Source organism: Lepisma saccharinum, chromosome 9 (genome assembly GCF_977018435.1).
Source record: "Lepisma saccharinum chromosome 9, izLepSacc3.1, whole genome shotgun sequence".
Lineage (NCBI taxonomy): Eukaryota > Metazoa > Arthropoda > Insecta > Zygentoma > Lepismatidae > Lepisma > Lepisma saccharinum.
The window spans coordinates 30,419,597-30,438,910 of NC_139237.1; the positions used below are offsets into that span (position 1 = coordinate 30,419,597).

Here is a 19,314-nt window from a genome sequence, read left to right on the forward strand (position 1 = left end):
AGCCTCCCCTAGACCCCTGTAGCGCCGTGCCTTATGCGAAGTCTTCCAATTTCTGTGTAATATCAAATATAATATATGATCTACATGCTTTACCGTAAGTGAGGAATATCCCTGGAAGAGTCCAGTGAAGTTGGAAATATTCTGTTTTGAAAGAGGCCACTGTGTCTAATTGTCCTCCTCCGTGGCCGTGCGGTCTAAGGCATCATGCTTTGTGCGGCGGTTGCGGGACGGCACAGGTTCGCTCCGGGAATTTTTGGCCTGTGTATAGGGCCCATGGCAACCCACTTTAGTGAGGAAATTGGTCAGCTCCGAGTGAGTGAGTGAGCGTAATCCGGTCGCGAAGTCCTTCAACGACTGGGGGTCGGTCGGCCGACCACCCATCCCCCTAGTCTGGCTGCAGATCTCCACGCTCCCTTGGTGGCCCGCGTGGGAGGGAGGCCAGCAGTCGGTAGGTAAGCCTTGACTCAATATTGGGCTGTAGCGCTATAGGGCAGGGGGTTCTTGTGTCTAATTAGGAATGTATTTTTATTTGTACCTGTAAACATGTGTGTGCTGATTGATGCTCCATTGCTGTAAGAAGAAGTTGCGGTATTATGTAGTTACTCAATGCTTGTGGAAATAAGTATTTTAAACTAAATGTGAAGTTGCATATAAAGTATTGTGTTGTATAATTAAAGAACAAAAATATAATTTTTGATCTCTGTGGCGGAGTTACTAGCACAGCATGCTACAGCGCTAGGGAACCTGGATTCACAGGCTGGGCATGGATTTTTATTTTGATTGTTCTTTCTGTAAAAAGTTAAACGCTCCCCTGTGCTCTACACTACCCCATGGAGGCGTAAAAGGGTGTGGAGTTAAGGTCTCACATTTTCTTGATCTCGGCCGAAGATGATGTTTATGTGATCACAAGCACGCCCCTGGACACCTTTACCCCGCCGGAGTTTCTTCCAGGTATGCACATTATACGACGCTAGGTGGGCACCGGAACCGCTTGAACAGGTGTAAAAAGCACAGAAAGTTTAAGAGTAAGAAACTGTGTCACAACAAACTCTCTTGCACTCCATCTGTCTGTACAAAGTGGGTCATATCAAATGCTCTATTAATGAAGTTATATCAAGAATTTAATTTTGATCGAAACTAGTTTGGTCCCTTTGCGAGTTTATTCAACACTTCATGATATCTAATGACTTTGGTTCATAATGAGAGATACTCGTAATTCATGCTGTATTTACGTGGGAATTAGTGTCTTTATTTTGTAGTTGATCATCAAACGAGAAACATTGTTAAGAAAGATCAAAATGAGAACACGCAATAAAATGTCCACATGTTTCATGATTCACTTTAGTGTAAGGGTGACATTTTCGGACGGCGCACGCATTTCAGCTTTTAACTCACTCTCTTGGAGATGACGAGGGAACTTGTCAAGTGGATCAGTTCCCAGAAAAATCCTTGTCTACTTCTATTTTTCTTATTTCACTTAACCTTTCTGTCTTTTCAGAGAAATCACGACGACGACGATAAATATTCCAGTGGCACCTTTGTCCAGGCAGGAACTAATCAGGAGTTGATCCAATTATTTTAAACTAATTAATCTTTAAATGACGTTTTTCATTTTATTACAAGAACAATTAACATTATTTTTATTAATGGCCTTGCTCCTGTTTTATGTGATGGATTCCATCAAAAATTTGCACTAACATATCTAGGTATAATTTAAAAATGAATATATTTTTTATAACATTACAGTCTGCGTGTTCGAAATGAGGCCTCGAACACATTATGTTTGCACTAGTTCACTTGTCGATTTAATGAATAACTGTCGCACGTGTCTTATTCGATTATTCCATCCCTAGTTTGGAATTCTGGCCTGGACAGTAGTGTTCCCTTTAAGTGTCTGTTCATTATTTCATTATATCATAACATCACATAGTTCATCATATCAATTTCATCTTAACATCACTCATGATTTTCCTCGCGACAAACCAAAAACTGGTAGATAGCGAAGTAAAAGAAAACAACATCAAATCAATCATTCAATCAGCCATGCGATTATTGAAATTGATTGACACTTGAAACACAATGGAGGTATTTTAGAAATAACACTCCTTAATATCAGTTCCCACTTATTGGAAATTCTTGGTCTTGGTCTGTTTGTAAATACTGTAAATACTTCTCACAAATCACAAGTACCATTATTCTTTTGTATTTTGAACATGTAAGTCTCCCAAGTTGTTATTGTAGATCAGGCAAATACAGGAGATGTACTATGTGAAAATTTCTACATCCTAAGGTGTTGTTTTGAAGTTGTCTCTCTTAATGAGGGACATTAGTAGGAACCCTGCCACGCGTCCCTGGAAGTTATGTCAGAGCGATTAATGATTTGATTTATCTTACTTCGCTCATTGTGCCACGTTTGTCTAATTTGCGAAGATGGCAATGAGCGATGGCCTGATGAAAATGATGAATCGACACTCACAATCATCCATGACCAGGAACCCATCCAGCCGCCGTAGTGGAGAGTAAGGGCGATTGTCAACTGTCTTGAGTTACCTACATGTACCATGGATTTTAAGCGCTTACAGAAACTAAGCTCTTTCGAGGTAGCTAATTATTTTGAGGAATAGTTACTTGTTTCTATTATATCTTCCAGCACCCAAACGTTGTTGAAGTTGTTGTGCTATACCCTGTATATTATGTAAGTGGCAATCGTGACATTGATACTAATTCTATATGCAACTCACCAAGATCTTCTGTAAGTAGAAAATGTCGTTATACTATTAGTTTTGGTGAACTTTGTACTTTTGATTTGTTTGTGGTCAAGAGGGAGATTGTAAAACGTACTAGATTCGCCTTACACTATAGACACAACAGCAAGATTCGATAATATTAACGTAGCCAAAGGAAAGAGAACATTAATACTAAAATCGATTTCAGAAACGTAATGATGTTCATAATATCCTTTTGGAGAACAAAAGGACTTGATTTTCAAGGGGAAATGGTATTCCATTTCCTGTGCAGAAATCCATGACGGAAGCAGGAGGGAAACAATAGGAGATAGATATAACATTCGTCAGAAACTTCCTGTGATGGAGGAATTATGGGAATTTAGTGGAGTATAAATACGGCCCGTAGTGGCATGGCAACTAGAGACGACTACAAGAGAGATGACGATGGACGCTTGTATTCTGATGTTTCTTCTCTACATTTCATATCTAGCCACATTTGTGCTCACGGACGCATGTGAGGGCCCCGCCTATAATGTAAGATCACATATCATTTTAGTATTTGTTTAAAAATATTTATATGTGTGTGTTATTTAAACATGTTGGTACTAAATGCGTGATTTCATATCACAGATATTGACTATTGAAATATTATACTTACCTCTACCTCAGTAAATGTCAGTAATTCTTTTGAAATCCTATAAATGTTGCCACTTTTTTCAGTGTTTTAACTCGAAATTTTCAAGATTTATCAATTTCATATGCGATCATTTTTTTAATTTCACATTTTATTCGTATGTCATGTTATATTAGCAGTCGCCTCCAACAAATAGGAAAAATTTCGATTTATTTATTTATTGTTTACCTATAATAATAGCAGCGATACCTAAGCCGTCAGGGCGTCCAACTAACGTGCGAGAGATCCGATTTCGATATCCGGCGGGGAGAACCGTGACTCTTCCAACATTTTCCAGGGGCTCCGCCGTCAACCCAGCGTTTGTTTAAAGTGATATTATGGGGGTTAAATACTGGGCTGCTAAAAACGTGGTTTTGATCACATCACCCCAAGCATCGGACGAGATCAAGAAACTGTGAGGCCCTAACTCCACACGCCCTATATGCCTTCATGGTGTTGTGTAGAGAACAGGAGAAAACTTTACTTTTTTAAGATTGTACGTATTATCAGTGCGTCCAAGTGTACTTTAGTGGTCTTCTTCTCTAAGATATGCCAAAGGGTAGGAAGATTCATGTGACGAACACACAATCACACAGCGCCAGAAAAATATTGCATGAAGTATTTGATTAGTATTGTAATATCGGAACCTAAAATTGATATAAAGGACTTACATAGTATTCAATAGAACGTAGTACCACGTGTTTAAAATATGATTGATTCCACAAAAAATCACCCAGAAAAATTTGAAAATGCAACCCACGGATTAAGATGTTCATGAATTTTGCTGTATTTGTTAATGCTGAAAAGGTATGAACACACGCAAAAATTTTCTTCTCTAGACCTCATAGTTACTGAGAAGCAGAAGGCTCAAATTTCAGAATTTTCATGGATCGGGCATTACCGACAGCATGGTGGTAGCCTGCAGCGATTAACAGGAAACGTTAATTCTTTTAACATTTGCTTTTTCTCTGCAGTTCATACATATATGTATATTGCATTTGACAAGTGTTTGCCAAGATTCCTTTGCATTGAAGAGTAACCATTCATGGCAGTAAACAAAGTATTCGTCTTAAAATATCAACAAGAATCTGTTTCCCATTTCGAAAATATGACTGTTCGGTTAGTAGCGCAGTAAATTATTTTTCTTGTAGCCAGTAGGCTAAAAACTCAGCTGCTTTATTATGTTTATTTCTAAAAGCCATAATCTGATATGAAACCAGAAAATGACGTTTCTTCATCTGTGTTTAGGTAGATCTAAACGTCATTGTCAACATCAATGTTTGTCCATTAAAGCAAAGTAAAACTTTCAAATTTCATAACAAATATACCAGGTACGAGACAACAGATTTCACATTTGAAATGAGTATTGGAAAAATAATCAGAAAAAGTTCAAAAATCTAGAGCAACAGGAAATGAGCAAATATTTTATTTTTCCACGTAGAAAATTTCAGCGAAAAATGCAGGCTCACCCATGACCTTAACCTGGGTCTCTGGCATATCGGCCGGCTCGGTAGCTCAGTGGTTAGAGCGATTGCACGCTACGCCAGAGCCCCGGGTTCGAGTCCTGGTCGAGCCTGCATTTTTCGCTGGAAATTTCTAGGTAGTGCATCTCCTGTGTGTGCCTAATCTGCAATAATTATCATCTCTACGCTGGTAGGAACGAGGCAACGTCTAAGTCTACGGTGTTTCAAAAGCAACAAATTACCTTGCGGTAGCGCTGGCAGATACGATTCCACGCAGGTAGCGAAAAATCAGGCGAGGCCAGGCCGGCTCGGTAGCTGAGTAGTTGTCTCCTCCGTGGCGGAGTGTTAAGAGCAGCACGCTATGCAGTCTAGCTGCACACTCGGACGCGCGCAGATCGTGCTTTCGCGTTCGCTGTTTTCAAGTGTGGCAGGCATTAGGTGAGCCAAAATAGTCTTAAGGTGAATAGATCAAGAACTGCTTAGTAGTATGTAGTAGTAAAATCACGCTTCTGCAACCGAAAATGATGAGAATATCAAAAAATAATGAGCTAGTGTTGGCAACTCACCCCATAAAAAATTCCACATTATATCGAACGGAGTAGGGTGAATGCTGGATATCGGTGTGGGTATGTTATAATTTCGAGCAGTAAGTGGCACAAGCTCGTTGATTAACTCTTTGTTTTGCTCGTTGACATCTTTGATTTCTTTACCAAGTCCACTAATGGCATCGATGATAGGTTGGTCCAGACGCTTTTTCTCTTCGTAAATTCCGCGATTCTCGGATTTCCAACCCTTACACCGTTTTGCCAGGTAGCTACGCAGCTTCAGGTTGTCGTCTGCAAGTTTGCGTTTCATTTTTTTTGTATGTAGTTCTTTATAATAGATCAAGACGTTTCTTGTAACGTTGCAACGTTTAGAATATTATTAATTTCGTTTCTATATTTTCCGTTATTGGGTTTCCTCGTCATGTCTATTGTGACGAATCCGAAATCATCTTGGTTCCAGCATGAAGAGCAAAATTTGGAAAACTGATTGTAGTTTATGTCCCCACCTACATAATCATCGTAAGCGTGTTTTAAATTGGTGTAGTCTTGACGAAACAAACAAATTAAATTAGCATTGTCTCGGAGAAGCTGCTTGGGGATATTGGAAAAAGTCTGAGCAAGGTAGAAGCAGTCCATGCCTCTGTGCCGACCATGAATAAAAAAATTGCGAATTTCGTTTTGGTTCTCCAGGATCACATCGTCAAAAACCACCACCGAATTTTCGAGACAGCAGTCTAGTGGTATCACTTCAGAAGCAAATATAGCTATGCCTAGTCCCTCGTACAGTTTCGACAGCTGGCGAAACTTTGGTTGCTCCAAACTTTTGGAGAAAACATAGAGGTGCCTGTTCTTCCAGTTTAACCAGTAGGCTGCAAGAAGAAAATTATCAATAAGTAACGTTGTTTTTCCACACCCAGAAGGTCCAACAATAAGGCAGCGAATGGTGTCGTGTAGAAGCTCGCCATCTTTCCTATCCTGACGTTCCGATGGAAAATCTGGCAGTCGCCGTACCACGTCCCAAGCACCCGTTACACAATCACCTCGTTTGCGTCTATCCAACTTTTTTCCTCGAGTCCCAGCAATTTCACTAACAGTTTGTCACCTTTTCTACGTAATACTTTTTCAATAAGATACGTGTCGGGGTATTTTCTTTTAGAAAGTTCCTCTTCGTAAAATCTTCCTTTCAGAATTTCGTCGCGATAATATTTTATTATATACGTGTGACAGTTTCCGGGTAAGACTCGAACTACGGTGAAAAGTTCCGTACTCCAATTTTTTGTGAAGCCCTTTTCGAACGCACGCTTAACTTTACTGATTCTTACCTGATCTCAAATTTTGTATTTCGGTTTCTTGCTAGTAAATTTGTACTTTGGACAACAAACAGTAGAAATTAAACGTCGCTCGTCAGATTTGTTGACGTCAGCTGGTTTCATGTTTATCGTGCGATGCAAACTGTGATTATAGCTGTTAACGAGTTCCGGAAGCATGTCGAGCCACTTGTAATTCCCCTGAAGCGTGAACTGTTTCCACATCCGTGTTTTGAGAGTTCGGTTGAAACGTTCCTCTATGCTGTCTTTGATGTGGCTAAAAGTAGAGTAATGTTGAATATTTCGTTTTTGAATAAATTGCCGAAAAACAGAGTTGTAGAATTCTTTTCCGTTGTCTGTGTGAAGAAATCGAAGTCGCCTGCCACTATCATCGAAAATAGTTTTGAATGCTTCCACTACGCAGGTTCCTGTTTTTGCCTTGAGAGGTAAAGCCCACGCAAATTTTGAAAATATGTCTATAACGGTGAGAAGATACTTGTATCCCTTGTTGATTTTATGTAATTTTTTTAAGTTGTCACTGCTCATTTCCACAAGGTCAGCTTGTCACAGGTCGTCTATGCCTTTGCTCACTACCGCTAGTCGTTTGTAGTTTCGCCGTGCAGGTTTGTGCAGCTCGTTCACAATAGCCTGCCTAGACATTGCGCGAAAATAAGAATATAGCTTGGATGGGATTTCTGACTGCAGACAATGCCGGGTTTTCTATGTACAGCTTATCACCTATTTCTATGTCGATAATTTGAGTGGCATTTTCGGCATAGGCAGTCTCGCGAGTTTCGGGGTGGGTGAAATCGACCAACTCTACTCCTCTTATTTTAGGCTCGTCACTGATGTTCATCACGGTCATGGTTGGGTAGTGGGTTGCGTGAGGCAAAGACCAGTATAAAACCTTGACGAACTGAAGTGTGCCAGCGATGAAAAACTAGTGATAGGCTTTTTCAGGGGTCAGCATGTAGAGTTTGGCACCCGGATGGAAGAGCGAGGAAAATTCCTGTTTGGAATGCTGTACAGTTCGATGACAACAGTGGACTTGAGATTGTCGATGCTGGCGTTCAGGGTGTTTACATTGGTTCGAACCTCGCTCTCCACATCCTCCAATCTACCGTCCACCGATTCCAGGTGTTCCTCGATAGCACGGACAACAGTGTCGTAATCGGGCTTGATCTTCACATCGACAATTAGCCTCTTGAATTTTTCGTTTAACTCATGTACTTGGGTACTGAAATTAGCTATGGCCAATTCCTTGCTCTTCTCGATGCTGCCAATTTGCTCTTTTACATTGGCGATAATCTGCTGCAAACTTTCTACGAGTGTCAACTTGGGGCTCTGGGTTGCGAGGTCGTGGACCTGGGTTCTAATTTCCGCAAACAAGCCGTGTAGCTCGCTTATGTTCTGGTTGGTGGGTAAGGTTGCAACAGACTCCCGAAGCAATTCAATTTCGGTTTGGATGTTTTTGATGTCGTCGGATTTGAGTATTCGGTTGAGAGCCCTCTTCACGCTTTTCAGTTCCTGCGAGGTAAGCAGGGTGGCCACCGTGTTTTGGAGGGACTCCAAAGCTTTTTTCATCGCGTCCAACTCTGAGGCAGCAGCAGCAGCGCGTATGCCTTCTTTTAATTGTGTTATGTCGTCCTGGGTAGGGGTGGATTGTTGCAAAGTTTCCAACTTAGCCTGTATGTCGTCGATCAAGTGATGAAAATGGGACAACTCTGATTCGGTGTTTAGATTTTCCAACTTGGTGATCTGCTGTTGGACGCTGGCCAGAGTATCCCTGATGCCAGGCAGTTTGGATTCCAGTGCTTCGTGTACGCTTTCCAGATCATTCCTAATAACAGCAAGAGCATCCTCAATATGGGCTATGGTGCCTTGCAGCTTCCAGAGATCTTCGTAGGTCTCAAGTTGGAGTTTTATGTTAGCCACGCTACGGGCAATAGCATTCAGCTCGCTGGACGAGGGTAGATTGTCGATGAAGTCCTGTAGCGTTGATGGCTGCATGCAAAGCGTCCGTTTGAAGCTCAGCCTTTATGCTTTCCAACGTAGGAATTTCGAACAATTAAAACTGTTCGTGCAATTTGGCAATACTGGCATTCACGCGATCGTAGTCATATGAGTTTTTATACTCTGGATAATGTTTTGCAGTTCAGTCTGGATGGTGCTCGTTTGGTCCTGCAAGTGTCGCTTCAGCTTTTCCACTTCAGAAGTTTCCGCTTCCTGCAGCTTCACAAGTTCGTTCGCCAGCTTGCGTACGCTCAGTGCCAGGTTCTCGCGGTTGTCTATTGACGCGAGGTCGGTATACTTTTGCAGGAGCGATTTAAGCTCGGAGTCAATTTTGAGTACGGGGTCCAGGCACTGAGACTGTAGGCTAGCTATCTCGGTCTGGAGACTAGAGGTGAGCGTGGACTGCAGGGCCTGCAGGTCGCTTTGCAACTTCTTTACCGTGACGTCGAGCATGAGTAGCTCGTCGCCGTGGTCGTCGCGTTTGGTGTGACCAAAAATATCGTTAGGCATAACGTGGTTATTTATTGTAGGGTAGGTGATTCGCATCTCCACAAAAAGAGGGATGAGTTTATCGTAGTCGTCCAAGAGCTCCACGTACAGGCGATCACCAGCAGACACATCGTACGTTGTAGTAGCATCCATCCTTACATGCTTGATGCGATAGATGTTCTTGCCTGAGGAAACCTTGGCCTCCCCTTTGTTCTCGGGGTTCATGTCGAACTGCAGTTTGCCGGAGATGGGGAACCGGTAATAATTCAAGTTGTTGTTGAATACTAGAACGTTTTGCCCACATCCTTGTCGTACTGCGTCAGAATGCTATTCAAGTGTATAATTAACAGACCGTTAAGTTTAGATAGCATGGAAGACAGCAGTTCGTTGAAACTCGACGACGACGTAGGCTGGACAGGCACTTCCATAGCTTGCTTCCTGAAGCCAAACAGGTTCATAGGCATGGTTATTTTATATGCTTGTGTTGATAGAAATATTGCCAGCCATAGGTTTTTTTAAGTGCATTGTATGCATTTCTTAGTACTATCTAAACGATAGTGCCCCCAAGGCAACGTGTGGATCCCACAAAACAAAATACATCTTTTATCATCATGTGGATCTAATGCTACTTTCCTAACTTTGTTTGTTGTAATCACATGGTCTACACTTTGGATTCTTTTTTCCAATCGTAGCTGCTTCTTCAATTCTTTTACACAATCAATATAGTCTTGAAATGAAAGTTTGTTTTGTACAGTATTTTTACCAACACCTTTAGCTTTCTTCGTGATGCTGCTCTCAGTTCTAAATGTATACATTTTGGAGCGCAAACCGGCAAACTCGAGGATGATGTCACCGTTACACTCGTCTTTCAATTTACCTAGAACTTTTATGTTACTAGATGGAATTCCAAATCTGTTTGGTTGAGGGTAGGAAGAAGTATCATAATAAGTAAACAAGGACGGATTTTTTACATCTTCATATAGATTGGCTGTTTTAATGTTATAAATAAAACTGTCGGTGTCCATGTAAAGTAATGAAATGCTATCGTCGTAGAAAGGATGCATAACATTGTAGTGATATTGAAACATGTGAAGTTTCGATAAATCTAAACCTGTTGTTCCCACATAAATTGGTATTCGGAATTTTATCACTTTTATATCTAGATTGAAAAGTGACAGATTCTCGTTGTAAATTTTTCGTGAATTAAATCTAGGATCAGCCACCAACTTACTGCATTTACTTTCAGATGAAACCAATCTCACGTCCACGTGATTTCTCACGTTCTCCATTGTCTTGCTATATACAGCATTATTCATCAATTTGTGTATTTGTTTCAATGTATGGTTTGAGCAACTCGGAATGTTTAAACCTGAGGACTCTTCTAATATCAAATACTTAAATACCCATCGCAATCAAAAACTGTAGACTTTTGTAATGGAGAACATATCTTTCTTTTTTCTCCGAAGTTAATAAAAGCGTGCGTTGATTAGAATTAGGCAGACATTTGAGTTCGGGTGCCGGTGGTAAATCGGAAGAAATATCATGCAAATTGTCTGGAAATTCAATATCCACTTCTGCAAAGAAACCAAATTCACAATCGTCAAAATCAATAATATTTATGGAAGTTGTTTCTATCCATTCGAAACCTCCATAAGGAAGTTTCTGTACCATAGCATATCCATAGAGATTATTAACATCGATGTAAAAAATGTAATTCGATGGCTTATTTGCATCATGTTTTTGTTCCATGTGCATGTTGTTGGCTTCTGCATGTCTCTGTACACATTGTACAATCCCACCTCGAATCCCTCTCTCGATGAAAAGTAACATGTCTACATCTGTTAATAATTCTAACTTAATTTTTGTTAGCAACAACATTGCAGACCACGCTAATCCCGGGAGGCTGAAGAAATGCGCAGGGTCCAACTTGTAATTAGACATTGACGTTTTCCTGAATGCTTGAATAACATCCGCAAGTATTGTTACGTCTAATTTCAAGTATGCGTTGTGATAATCTCCGAATGTTTTACATTCTAGTTTATCCCACATCAGTTGTGCATGTTTGTTTTCTTTGTCTGTAATTCCTGCTTTTCTCAGTTGACTGAAGAATTCTTTTTGAGGAGGGAGAGTGTCGTCATTAAATTTAGATTCATTGTTTACATATTCATACGGATAAATCCCTTTACTTCTAGTCAGTTTTATATCTATGTTGGGAAAATTAGCTTTCGTAATTTTGAATTGTTCGTCACAGAGTTTACTTGCTAGAGCGTCCAAACTTACAGAGATAAATCTGAACGAGTCAAGAAACCTCATCTCTATGGTTTCATTTTCAATCTTAACTTTCTTACTTATAGAAATGTATCGTTCTTCATTTTGAGCAAGAATATCTATTTTTTGTGTGTCATATCAAAGGTTCTGAATTAAGTGATGAAAATCGTAATTCGATCCATTATGAAAAAATATGGGGACAAATTTGGGCCTTTGAATTTTGAGGTTGCAAGCATTACAGATTCCGCTGATGAAACGACCGTGTGTGTGCGAATGGTGAAACATTTTACGATTCTCGTTTGTGAAGTATTGATTGCACACTGGACACTCGACAGTTTCATCAAATATTTTTTGTTCCTCTGGTGTCAACGAATTCATCGGTTTGGATATTTGCAAGAAGCTGCCAATTTTCTCAACCTCCTCTTCTATCTTTTCAAAGAAGTGTTCGATAACATTCGGTCCACGATATACATATGATTTATTTATTTCATCTTGTCGTATGACAGTGTAACCAAAACTATTTGGTTCATGAAGCTGGTATGGCGTTGTGGAGGAAATTTCTGGATTTGGTTTGCAGTAGGACAGTGGCTTCAGAAATGAATCAAGATCTGTGACGATGATGGCTGGATGTTCAAACAAAGCCTTGTACATTTTGAATTCTTCGACTTCGTTCTTTTTGGGCATCAACATTGAAGCTGGTTTGTTGTCACCGCAATATATTTCATGTTCGACACGTTTTTCAATAGCAATTTGCCGTGCGGTATATATTTGGTGATTGAATTTTCTTCGATCATTAAACGTGGTCAAACACCTTGGACAAATCTCGATGTGATTATCATATTTTGTTGCTTGACTTTTGATTAGTCGTGATAGTGAACGAATAAGGCAGTAATGGTGAATATTGTTGTTTGAAATTAAAAGAAGTTTAATTATATGAGCATTATTATCGTTGATATCATTTATCCTGATGGGATGCACAAGATGTTTTTCTGACGTATATGTATATACATTAAATAGCAATACGTCTTCCATCAGAATCTCGTGCGCGCGACTCGAACTTTGATATATCTGACAATGCCACGGGGTATTCAATGCTAGACATCACATTTTCAAACTCTGTCTAGTACTGCTTGTACTGATAAATTTGCTCTTTATTATTTTTCCAATAAACAGGATACAGAGCTGCCAAGATGCATCAAAGAAAGTATTTTGAGTCGTTATTTTGAATATTTAACACTGCTTTCTTGCTTTGAATGGTCGGTGGTAGAGGAACGTAACTCGATGCAGAGAAAGGCATGAATTTGTTCAAGTAAACCGTTAATGTATGAGGACTACCACATAAAGACCACAGCGACCCCATAGCCTCGAAAGTGTCATGTTTCATAATCAACTCATTTGACAGATTACAGTAAAACTCGTCCAAATTTTCAACATCTGCCAAATAAAGAGCCTGGTTTTTGGTACGATGATAAAAAACTTCTGTTGTACCATCGACTTTCTCATATTCGGAACATAAATCAACGAAGACTTTTATGGAATTATTTTCAAGATTACTTTTCAAAGAATTCAGTACAAAAGTTTTCGCTTCACGCAAGAAACTAGGAATGTCACGTCCTGCTTCAGACGTAAATGATAAATCCTGAAGTCGACCATTAAATAAAGACCTAACTGGTTTATATTTATTATTGAATTTAATTTGTTTTGGAGCAGAAGCTTCAGCTTCAGAATAATCAATTTTTCTTTTGAATGTTCCTTCTCCGGTTGATGGTTTGCAAATTTTCGAATGTCTACTTAGATTTTGAATGCTAATTTCTTTTCCACATTGAGCACAGGCTTTAGAAGGTAACAAACGATTTGCTCCGTTACACCTTGTCTTATGTATCGATAAATTATTCTTTGAAATTAGTTTCCCACAAGTGACACATTCGATCTTATCATTCTTACGAGTAAAACAGGTAGGTGATTCCATTTTTTATATGCTTTAAAATATGAGCAAACAAACGATAGAAATTTCAGATATGTTATTTGTATAAAATTAAAAAATATATATATAAAATTTAATGGGATATCACCAACCTGATAATACTATTCCCTATGAAAAACTCTATGACCTTACTTGGGTTTTTTCCCGCCAAATTATATGCTTCTAGTCTCCTATACTTTGGTGGAACCCGTTCAGGTTCTATCCCCCGCGATGTGGGTTCCTCTGCCGATCCAGCAAAGGTGAGAAATAAGCACTGTGCTCTGACTTATATAGATTTTTAGAGCCAATAGAAATCTTGCTTACTTAAACCAATCAGAAAACACCACGTTTTAGCTATCCTATAAAAAAATGCAAAATATCCCAGTTTCAATTCGATCCATTTATCCGAATCGAAGAAACCGACAATTCACATATCCCCATATCATTGTATGCTTGCCCTATTAGCACCTCTTTTGCTGTTGTGCCCAATTAGTTTTCACTAATTGGCGATTTTCATGAAGAGGTCTAATAGAACAACATACGGCGGTATGAGAAATATGTAAATTAAAGATATTTCAGCGAATTACGCCGGCATAAGCTAAGTTCGTTTTGCTAGAAGGCCTTCGTCGTTGCAAGTCACCTAACCCATTCACTGGCAAAAAGAGTAAAAAATGTTGACGTATTGAAAAAAAATGACTTGCCCCCTCAAGCATTCATCGAGTTCCAACATTTGCACAGAGATGGCTCTGTTGTTGTCGCTTATCAAACATATATATATTTTGGAATATCTCTAAAACAGATAGAAACAGGCAAAATCTGTTTGCAGATTTGTAATGTACACTCGAAGATAAGTAAAAATATGAATACAACATATGCTCGGAAATTTACAGAGTTCATAGGAATTGTTATTTTATAGAAACATTGTCAGCCATAATCAGCCATAAGGTTAATTGACCCCCTTCCCCTCAAATCGCATTACATACATGTGGAAGACAGAGGTATGCATATTTCCGTCCGTGGCATTAAAAAAAACGAAATTGTCTCCCAATATTGCTTAAGAGTTTTTGGTTAGCATGCAATAGATCGGTATGCTAGAAAAAAAACAAGGGGGGTAACAAGAGCATCAACACTACACCACCACTATTGCCAGTTAGCGTACTCACCAACTCTCCATCTTACTGCATACCTATCATCTTAGAAGACTACAAAATATTACAGCATAGATCGCTGTCAACTCCCATTTGTAGATTAGCCTCGCCTGTGAAATATCATATGGCAAAATTTAAAAAAAGGGGGGGCTTGTGAAGCAAATTTCTTGGTACTAGTCTGTGTTGCCAACTTATATTTGTAGGCTAGCTTTGCCTGTAAAATATCATGTGGTAAAATTTTTGTGGAGTAATTTGGCAACACTGCGAGCCCCTCCTCAAAAGGTAATAGTGGGGGCATTCAACCTATTGCCACGACATACATCGTAAAAAAAGGGGCATAGCCGTTTACGCTGAGGGCCCGTAGGCATTTACGTTAAGGGCCCCTACCACCTTACAAAAAAGGTCCCAAAATAAGATGGAGCAAAAAATAGGGCTAGAACATCGTCAAATGATATAAAATCCCTACAAAAGGCATCAAAATCATCAAAATATGTCACAACTGAGGTTAAATACTAGGTCCACCTACAAGGGGTGCGTAGAAACACCCATTTTTACACTTTGTAGGTTATTTTAACAAGTAAAAGGCTGTAAAAAAGTGAATAGGTTAAGTTATATCACGTAAGATCATGGCATACCTACAAAGATGAGGCTCCAAAAAATGAGATTGAGAAAAAAATAGGGCTAGAACATCGTCGAACGCAATAAAATCCATAAAAAAATCATCAAAATCATCAAAATATGTCAAAACTGAGGTTAAATACTAGGCATACCTACAAGGATTACTTAGAACCGATACACTTCCACTACTGATGCGTTCGGTGAAGACTTGTTCTTTGTGCGAAAAAAGTGTTTCGTGCTCTAATTATGCACGACACTGGCGTGATTGCGTACCAGGCAAGCGTTTCTTCGCAACAAAACCGTGCCCCGGGTGCGGTAAACGTTTGCCAATCGCGTACATCAAGCAGCACCAGCTTTCTTGTAAGGGTGCCGGTGCACCTGTGCCACGACTGTCCGCTTCTATCAAGAGGAAGGCGGAAGCTGCTCCCCTCAACGCTCAATTTGCCAAACGCGTCAAGCCTGTGGCGAAAGCAGACCAAACTGCTTTCGAGCATACGTTGGAGGACTTTCTAATCACTTCAGATGGCTCATGCGACGTGCGAAGCTTCTTGGAGTTTAAACGGGGCAAGTTTATTTCCATTCTCCGCGATGCGTTGGCTACAAACTCCACCAAATTCTACGCACCGCTATGTTGGTAGTACAAGAAGCCATCCATTGAAACGTACAACTTCTACCACAACACTAAGGCCAAGACGCTGTATATAGCGGATAGTAACAACCTCGCAACCATCTACATCTACGACAAGTTTGTCGAGGAGCTGCTGGCCAAACAGGATGAGCACAAAGCTAAAAGCTCGGGTGGCTCGCCGTGTGGCACCCGAACAAACTCTGTGTCAAACTGACCAAGTTTTTGCCCCTGTTGGGATCCAACTATGCCCTCCTGCCACCTAAGACAACAGCCAAGAAAGATGTTTTGAATATGCGGAACAGTTACGCCAAGTGCTTTCTCTGGTAGGTGCTTGCAACGTTGCACCCTGTGGACAGTAGAGACCAGCCACACCGAGTTAACCAATACCTACCCCACGAGCCAGAGCTGGAAGACGCGAAGGTTGGGATTGCCTACCCCGTGCAGATCTCGGACATTCAGAAATTCGAAACCCCAGCACGCGATTTGCTGGCCCTGGTACTGGCCATCAATATTTATGACCTCAGCAAGGGTGAAAACGTTGTGAATCCCATCAACGTAAGTGACGTAGCTGCTGATGGTGTGAAGGAAATCCATCTTCTTCTTATCAAGGATGAAATTCTTCACCACTACACCCTCATTCGCTCCCTCTCCCGGCTTGTTTCAAGCCAGAAAAGCAATTCCCAACACCTCCGAAGTCCCAACATTGCTGCCGAGAAGCTTGCTCGCCACAAGCTCTACTGTGATACCAAAGAGCCGGGGGTGGCAGTCTTGCCTAAACCTGGTACTGAGGAGTGTTTTCATTTGCATAGTGCCATGGTAGAACATCCTGCTGCGATCTTTGCAGACTTCGAAGCCTTCCTCAGACCCTCTCTACCTGCTACCCTAACCCCGAAGTTTCCTCCACCTCCCCTTACAAACTCCACGAGGCTTCGAATTACGCCTATGTTCTGGTGTGCTGAGATCGGCGATTTGCATCCGAGTCGTATGTGTACCGCGGTCCAGACAGAGCCAAACACTTTCTCAAGAAGATGGTTGAGGGAACCATTGAGATCGGGAAAATGCTGTTGGTCCGCAAGCCTATGCTACCGTTGTCTGCTGACGACTGCCGTAGGCACAAGGAGACTACCGTCTGTCCTGTTTGCGCCAAGAGGTTTACTGCCAACAACAGTAAAGTTCGCCATCATGACTATTTTGACGGTCACTACGTTGGTCCTTGGTTTAACCGCTGCAATATAAAGGCTCGAAACCCGCGCTTCATCCCTGTGTTTTTCCATAACGGCTCCGGGAACGACTTCCACTACCTGGTTACTCATCTCGAGTACGACACAGCGTGAATCAATGTCTTGGCTCAGAATGAGGAGCTATATCAGTATAAACAAGTGGGTACCAATCCCGAAATCGCGCTCCAGCATCGAGCTTCGATCTCTTACCTCTTTCAGGTTCCTCCCGGCCAGCCTCGATGACCTTGCAGAAAAGCTCAGCGACGAGCAACTGCTCATCACCTCCGCCATCTTTCCGAACATGGACGTCTGCCTCTTCAGGTGTAAGGGGGTCTACCCCTATGAATACGTCACCGACCCTGCCAAGTTCGCGGAGAAGTTGCTGCCTTCGCAGGCTGAGTTCCACAATCAGCTGCGAGACTCGGGCATCACTGAGGAGGAGTACCGTCACGCTCAGTCTATGTGGCGCGAGATGGATTGCAAAACCTCGGGGACTACCACGACGCCTACCTGAAGCTTGATGTGGCGCTCCTTGCTGATGTGTTTTAGACATTTCGCGCAACCTCGAGGACCATCTACAATAGGGTGGAGTGGAAAAAAAATCTTGAATTTCGAAATGCCTGTAGTCAGAAAAGTTGAATTTTGGTATCAGACAGTCAAATAAAAAAAAATCAGCTCTCTAAGTCAATTTCTTCTGGTGCCCCAAGCCCTCCTAAGTTTTCATATTTCCACTTATTTTCGCGTATTGAAAGATACATGGAGATTTTTTTTTTTAAAAAAAAAATCGAAATGCCTGTAGTCAAGATAGTTGAATTTTGGTATCAGAGAGTCAAATAAAAAATCAGCTCTCTAGGTCAATTTCTTCTGGTGCCCCAAGGCCTCCGAAGTTTTCATATTCCCACTTATTTTAGGGTATTGATAGATACATGGAGAATTTTTTTAATTTCGAAATGCCTGTAGTCAAGAAAGTTGTATTTTGGTATCAGATAGTCAAATAAAAAAAATCAGCTCCCTAGCTCAATTTCTTCTGGTGCCCCAAGTCCTCCAAAGTTTTCATATTTCCACTTATTTAAGCGTATTGAAAGATACATGGAGAATTCTGGATGTGATGAAATTATATCTTCATATCCGCCTTTAAAAGCAAAATGAAAAAATACTCAATAACATCATGTTTCAGAAATTAGTTAAAGTCTTTCTCACCAAGTGATAGGCATTTTGATGATAGCTTCATTGCCATCAGTGTCACATCGGCAAGTCGTTGCAAAAGTGAAAAAACTTTACGAACTTTTGTCAGGCTGTAGTGTCAATGCTGGTAATAATAGTCCTCAATCAAGTCCATGAAGTGAACTGCAGGAAGAAGGTTGAGATACTGACAGCGACACGAGCAAAGTACTTAAAACCAAATCGGAATTGCCCTCCACTTCAGGGAATTACTCATTAACCTCAAACTAAATTCAGATGCGGTTGCCTCTTATGAATTTTTCTAGAGAGTGTGACAGACATCGCATATCTGACAGAAGTGCAGCTAAAATTGCTAGTGCAGTTCTTTGAGATGTAGGTGTTATTAGTGATCCAGATGTTTCTAAAGTGATAGGTGGGAGAAAGGTTAGAAGGGAAAGAAGTAAAGTCAGGAAAAAAGCTGCTTAAAGTTTGGATACTCTGACTGGATTGTATTTTGATAGCAGGAAGGACCAGAGAAGCATTAATGAGAAGAGAGGAGTGAAGAATTAAGGTCGCGTCGTAACAGAAGAGCATGTGATATTAGTCTAGGAGCCAAATTCCAAGTATATAGGACACGTCACTGTATCACTATAAAAAATGAGATCTTGTGCTAGGAAGTAAAATAAGTATGGACGATATTTTATCAGTTGGATGTGATGGTACAAATGTGAATACAGGAAACAAAGGACGAGTTATTGTTTTACTCAAAAAAGAACTTGGTAGACCCCTCCAGTGGCTTATTTGTTTGCTGCATAAAAATAAACTTCCACGGCGCCATCTCTTTCAGAAAATTGATGGATTCACAACTGGTCCAAAAGATTTTTTCTGGGGAAATAGGAAGAGCTCTAAAAACTTGCGAAAAACAACCTCTTGTGTAATTCGATCCAATAAATGTTCCTTCTTCTTGTCAGCTTGTTGGGAATGTTGACTTTGAAGACTTAAGTACGGATCAGAGGTATCTCTATAATTGGTGTATTAGTGTAAAAATGGACACTGCAGTGATGAATTAGCAAATCGCAAATCAGGCCCATT

The 19,314-nt window shown here is 40.6% G+C and overlaps 1 long non-coding RNA gene across 3 annotated transcripts in view; it reads left to right on the forward strand.

Annotated features, from left to right (window-relative positions):
• Positions 1-3,136: 3,136 nt before the first annotated feature.
• The window catches only part of LOC145991982 (uncharacterized), a 272,221-nt gene continuing 256,043 nt past the window's right edge, over positions 3,137-19,314 (forward strand). For all 3 annotated transcript variants that reach the window (XR_014442116.1, XR_014442115.1, XR_014442114.1), the window contains exon 1: positions 3,137-3,260. This is a non-coding gene — a long non-coding RNA (uncharacterized LOC145991982). The remainder of the gene's footprint in view (positions 3,261-19,314) is intronic.